This window comes from Aethalodelphis obliquidens, unplaced genomic scaffold, assembly GCF_003676395.1.
Source record: "Aethalodelphis obliquidens isolate GAN/ISIS:26980383/991018 unplaced genomic scaffold, ASM367639v1 scaffold42, whole genome shotgun sequence".
Classification (NCBI taxonomy): Eukaryota; Metazoa; Chordata; class Mammalia; order Artiodactyla; family Delphinidae; genus Aethalodelphis; species Aethalodelphis obliquidens.
In genome coordinates this window covers 3,075,415-3,082,004 of record NW_020837986.1, presented here as the reverse complement: position 1 = coordinate 3,082,004, position 6,590 = coordinate 3,075,415, and the positions used below count along the sequence as shown (strand labels likewise).

At 42.1% G+C, this 6,590-nt stretch overlaps 1 non-coding gene across 1 annotated transcript; it reads left to right on the top strand.

The window, feature by feature from the left end:
• The first annotated feature begins 269 nt into the window (after positions 1-269).
• On the top strand, positions 270-388 carry LOC113605465 (5S ribosomal RNA). The gene has a single exon (XR_003427231.1). It is a non-coding gene; the product is annotated as a 5S ribosomal RNA (ribosomal RNA).
• Positions 389-6,590: the final 6,202 nt, after the last annotated feature.

Below are 6,590 nucleotides of genomic sequence, written 5' to 3'. Positions count from 1 at the left end.
CTATGTTTTCATGTTGCTACTTAGCATCCTTCATTTCAACTTGGAGAATTCCCTTTAGCATTTCTTGTAAGGCAGATCTAGTTGTGATGAACTCCTTCAGCTTTTTTTTGTTTAGGAGAGTCTTTTTCTCTCATTCACTTCTGAAGGACAGCTTTGTTGGGCAGAGTATTCCTTGTTGACAGGCTTTTTTTTTTTTTTTCCTTTCAGCACTTCGAATATATCATCCCACTATCTTTTGGACTTCATGGTTTTGTTAAGAAATCCTCTTGGTCTACGGTCATACCATCCTGAACGCGCCCGATCTCGTCTGATCTTGGAAGCTAAGCAGGGTCGGGCCTGGTTAGTACTTGGATGGGAGACCGCCTGGGAATACTGGGTACTGTAGTCTTAGAAAAAAAAAAATCCTCTTATAATCTTACGGGGGTTCCACTGTATGTGATGAGTGGCTTTTCTCTCGCTGCTTTAAAACATTCCCTCTGTCTTTGACTTCGGACAGTTTGATTATAATCTGTCACATTGAAGATCTCTTCGTATTCAGCCTGTTTTGGATTCTTTGGGTATTATGGATACGGATGTTCCTTTGCCTCCAAAGGTTTGGGAAGTTTTCCGTGATTATTTCTTCAAATAATCTTTCTGCCCCTTTCTTTTTCTCTGCACCTTCTGGGATTCACGTAATGCACATATCGTTTTTTTTCTTGTTGCTGTCTTACAGTTCACGCAGGTGTTCTTCACTCTCTCTCATTCTTTTTTCCTTTTGTTTCACAGGTTGGCTAGTTTCAAATGCTGTGTCTTTGAGTTCACTGATTCTTTCTTCTGCTTGGCTGAGTCTGCTGCTGAAGCTTTTGATCAAATTCCCTGGTTCAGTTTCTTTGTTGAACGTCTCATTTTGTTCATGTATTGTTTTCCTGATTTTGTTTAGTTGTGTATCTGTGGCCTCTTGTAGCTCACTGAACTTCTTTAAGATAATTTAAACTTCTTTGTAAGGAAATTCATAGATCTCTACTTTTTAGGGTCAGTCACTGGAGCTTTATGTTGTTCCTTTGGTGATGTTTTGTTTTCTTGATTCTTCATGTGTCTTGTACTGTTGTCTTAACATTTGAAGAAGCAGTCCTTTCCTCCAGTCTTTACTGACTACTTTAGGAGAGAAAGACCTTCCCCAGTCAGTCCAGCTAGAGATTTTTGGGGTCCCTTAAGCTTTATTCTGTGGATGCATCTGCCCTACTCCTTCTGTTCTCTCTCTTTTTTTTTAAAAAAATTATTTATTTATTTATTTATTTTTGGCTGTGTTGGGTCTTCACTGCTGTGTGCGGGCTTTTCTCTAGTTGCAGCGAGCAGGGGCTACTCTTCGTTGTGGTGCGTGGGCTTCTCATTGCGGTGGCTTCTCTTGTTGTGGAGCACAGGCTCTAGGAGCATGGGCTTCAGTAGGTGTGGCACGTGGGCTCGGTAGTTGTGGTTCATGGGCTCTAGAGCACAGGCTCAGTAGTTGTTGCGTACAGGCTTAGTTGCTCTGCGACATGTGGGATCTTCCCGGACCAGGGATCGAACCCGTGTCCCCTGCATTGGCAGGCAGACTCTTAACAACTGTGCCACCAGGGAAGTCCCAGGGGTGTCTTTCTTGGCACTGAGCTATGCCACTTTGGGAGAGGGGTGACATGGGTGAAGTGAAACTGTACTTCTTACCCTTTTCAAGGCATCTTTTCTTGGATTTTTTTTTTTCTTTGAACATGGTGCTAGAATCTCCACTGGACTCCCAGGTTCCCACAGAGGTACTTACATCTGTGTATGGTTGTCAAAATCAATGTTTCTGTGGAGTTTGAGGGCTGGAATCTCCTATATCACCATCTTGCTGACATCACCTCAGGCTTCTCCTCCTTTAATTCTTAAACGTGGTTTCCTTTCTCTGTATATATTTAAAAGGATTGATTTAAAGGCTTTGTCTAGTAAGTTCAGCAGCTGTGTTTTCTCAGGGGTACTTTCTATTGACTCTTTTCTTTTCCTGTGTATTGGCCATACTTTCTTGTTTCTGTGTATATCTTATAATCTTTTTGTTGGAAATTGGGCATTCTAAATGACATAATGTAACAACTCTGGATCTCTTCTTCCTAGGGTTTGTTGTTTTTGCTGTTTCTTATTATTGTTGTGATTATTTGTTTAGTGACCTTCCTGGACTAATTATATAAAGTCTGATGATGTTTGTGGTCACTGACATCTCTTCTCAGCTTAGTGGTCAGTATTGATTGGACAGAGATTTCCTTAAACACCTAGATCCACTGTCTCCCAGTCTTTGCCACGGGGCTCGGGATGTATGTTGGTGTGTGCTTCCAGTACTCAGCCTAGCTGTCTGCAGCTCTGGCTTAGCCTTCACTTCCTGGACTCTCAAAGTTAGCCAGAGGTATAGCTTAGGGCCTTCTCGTGTCTTTCCTGATCATGCACACGGCTCTATGTCTGTGTATGGCCTTCTTTTCAAAACTCTCTATGGAATCTCATTTCTCAGCTTAACTTGTTTGCCCAAACTTCTCTCTCCCTCAGGCAGCTACAGTGTTAAATAATTGCTGCTTATTGTTTTTTTTGACAAAAGCCTCCCGGGGTTGGTCGGGGGGGGGGGGGGGTGCTGGGAAAAGACTTCACACTGGGTGAGCTCTGAGCCAGGTCAAATAAAGAAGAGTTTTACAAGTGGAGTGGAGTTTTCCAGGGAACTGCTAGCCAGATCGAATAATGAGATTTTCTGAGAATGGAGCTTTCAAAAGCTCCAACCCTGTTCTGACTACTTCAGTGGCTGCCGGGCTGCTCGTTTTCCCTGTGATTATGGGCTGTTACTTTTCAAGGCTCTTGTGAGCTGGAGAGCAGGGAATGGGACTGGCGCAAGTTAAGATGCCACAAAGCTCACTGTTCTTATCAAGATTCATTGTTTTTCTTGGAAAAAAAAAATGCTCCCCCCCCCGGCCCCGGTTGAGGCAAACTTTCAGTTAATTTCTAGAATTCTGAAGTAGTTGATTCTGACCATTCTTGCCAGTGTTCTCACTGCTTTTATGGAGGAGGGTGTTTTTGGAGATGCTTCCCATGCCGTGTTTTTGATGATGTCACACCTGTGTAGTTAAACTTAGCATTTTCTTCTTTGTGATATCTCTTATATTTCTATGCTACTGTTAATATTCTTCTGCTAGATACCACCACGGATAGGCCTGTAGTTGAATAAAGTTGAGTTTATTGACTTATTGCAACAAGAGAGACCATACATCCTGGGAAGTGGTGAGGCACCTCCTCAGAGGAGTCACACAGGACTTATAGAATTTGGAGTTGTATCAAGTGATTTTGAGAAGATTTCAAGGAAACAAGGCTTTTCTCCAAATTGGATGCTTACTGGAAGTGGAGGTACTTCTACGACTGGATGTTTTAATAAATACTATTTAGAAAGTGGGAGGGACGAAGGGAGATTAAAGCTGTCAGTGGTAAGGAAGGAGCAGTCACCCTCATGAGCTGCGATGGGGTGTGTAGTAAGCTGACTAATGGTTGCCAGAGATATCAGATCCTAATACCTGGAGTCTGGAATTCCTTATGTGGAAAAATTCCTTATAGGAAGAAACTGTCTTTGCAAATGTGATTAAGGATCCTGAGATGGGCCCTAAATACAATCACACGTGTCTGTATAAGAGAGACAAAGGTTCACACACACTGTCTGTCTGTCTGTCTCTCTGTACCTGTCCCTGCCCTGACCCCCCATGAGAAGGTAATGTGAAGACAGAGCTGAGGGAGATTTGAAGACATTGGCATTGACGACTGAAGTGATGTGGCCGCAAGCCAAGGAAGGCTGGCAGCCACCAGAAGCTGGAATGGGCAAGGAGTGGAGACTCTCCTAGAGCCTCTGGAGGGAGCACAGCACTGCCTGCACCTTGATTTTGGCCCCATGAGACTAATTTCAGCCTCCCGACCTTCAGAACTGTGAGAGTATAAATTTCTGTTGTTTTAAAAGCCATCCAGCTTGTGGTAATTTATTATAGCAGCCCTAGGAAACGAACACAGAGGATGTTTGGTCATTTTTGTGTTTTGGACAATGTCCTTATTTTTGCCTAAGTTCGTGAGTTGCAAGGTGAATTGTGTCCCCTCACCCACAGATTCACATGCTAAAGTCCTGACCACCCAGTATCTCAGAATATAACCTTATTTAGAAATGGCATGATTGCAGATGTAATTAGTTAAAATGGGGTCAGTAGAGTGGGCCCCTAATCTAATATGACTGGTGTCCTCATAAAAAGGGAAAATTTGGACAGAGAGATACACATACAGGGAGAATACCTTGTGAAGACTGGAGTTATGCTGCCACAAGCCAAGGAACTACCAGAAACTAGGAGACAGGCCTGCAACAGATTCTTCCCTTGCACCTTCAGAGGCAGCATGGCCCCGCAGATACCCTGATCACAGGCTTCTAGCCTCCAGAGCTGTGAGACAGTAACTTTCTGTTATTTAATCCACCCAGTTTGCGGTACTTGTTACGACATCCCCAGGAAATGAATGCAGTTCAGATATGATTACAGAGTGATCTTGCTTTCATCTTGCCCGGTCTTAGTCACTGAGTGGCCTTGTCTGATGTAGGTGTTTTGTGAAATTGTTTATTTATGTTCAACAGGAAAAGACCAGGGCTCGATGTGAGTGCCAGGCCAGCTCTCCCAGATGGCTTTGTTTCTCTTTTGTTTAACCATAAAGTCTTATCTGATAACTGTTCACTTTATGTTGTCTTTAAGGGTTTTAATTCATTCTTTTTTTAAAAACATTTAAATCTTCAATGCAGTTGGCATTTTTTTTGGAGTGGAGGTTGGGGCTGGAGGCGTGCGGCCTCAAGTAGAGGCCATGAGGGTAGAAGTAATTTGAGATGTAGTTTCAAGGCTGAAATTGCTGGGGTCTGTATAGATCTGAGTTGTCCACAAGGCTGGCTTCCACTAACCTCCTCAAGCTGGTCTGTATATAGAAATAACCGCAAAGCAATCCTTCAGAGCCTTTAGGGGGTCGTTTCTTTCTCCTCTTCCTTGTTACTCTTGATTGAAGGAAAGGTTAGAACATGTCTTAAGTTCGAGCTTGAGCACCTTCTCAAGACAGTCATTCCTTTGGAGGGTAAGCTCATCAGCAGAAAACCCTCCCAGAGCCTCACATGCCCCGGGCATCTTCTCCATCTATTTGGATAAGTGCAGCTCAGGATCAATTATGGATGAGGTTCTATGGGAAATGAGTAAGTGGGCTGTTGTCTGCTTTGAAAAATTAATGGGAGCTGATTAATACAAGAGCACACTCCCTCTTCCTCAACTTAGGGAGGCGCAGGTCTCTGCCAAAGCTCCGGGTGGGGACAGCAGCCCCCATGCCTGTGCGGGGTCAGATTTGCTTCACAGATTGTGTGCTTTGGAATTATCTACCCCCTTGACAGACGAGGATACTGAGGTCCATCAAAGTTAAGCAGTTTGCCCAAATAGCAAAGAAGGAAAGACAATAGTCTATTCTTTTAAAAATAAGATATATTTTTTTGGCCGCACCGTGCGGCTTGCGGGAATCTCAGTTCCCTGACCCAGGACTGAACCTGGGCCACGGCAGTGAAAGCCCAGAATCCTAACCACTAGGCCACGAGGGAACTCCCAGAAATATTTTAATACAGAAAAATTTAAACACATTCAGAGCAGAACGAATAATATCATGTAGCCATTCTCAATATTTAGTCCCTGGAATATTTTATATGCTTAAAAATTTTTTGAGGACCTCCAAGAGCTTTTGTTTATGTGAGCTGCTTCTATTGATATTTAACGTATTAGACATTAAATCTCAGACATTTAAAAATATTTATTTATTAAATCATCTAAAAATAACAATAATCCCAGTACATGTCAAAACAAATAACTTTTGTCCTTGATAATTTGTTTCTACTCTAAGCTTTTAGATGACAGTTATGCATTAGCAATTGGATTTTATGTTATTTTTTATTGTTGTAAAATATACGTAACATAAAATTTACTATTTTAATCATTTTTAAAAGTATAGTTCAGTGGCATTAAGTATATTCACATTGGTGTGCAACCATCACCACTGTCCATTTCTGGAACTTTCTCATCATCCCAAACTGAAACTCTCTACCCAGTAAGCAGCAAATTCCTTTTCCCCCTACCCCCAACTCCTGGGAACCACCATTCTACTATCTGTGTCTATGAATATGACTACTCTAGAGTACCCCATATGAGTGGAATCATAAAGTATTTGTCTTTTTTGGTCTGGCTTATTTCATTCAGCATAATGTCTTCAAGTTTCATCCATGTTTTAACATATATCAGAACTTCCTTTTTAAGGTTGAATAATATTCCATTGTATGTATATATTACTTGTTGTTTATTCATTCAACCACCGACAGATATTTGGGCTGTTCTCACTATTTGGCTATTGTGAATAATGCTTCTATGAACATGGGTGCACAAAATATCTCTTTGAGACCCTGCTTTCAGTTCTTTCGTGTATATACCCAGAAGTGGAATTGCTGGATCAAATGGTGATTCCATGTTTAATTTCGTTAGGGAGCCACCATACGTTTTCCACAGCGGCTGTGCCATTCTACAGTCCCA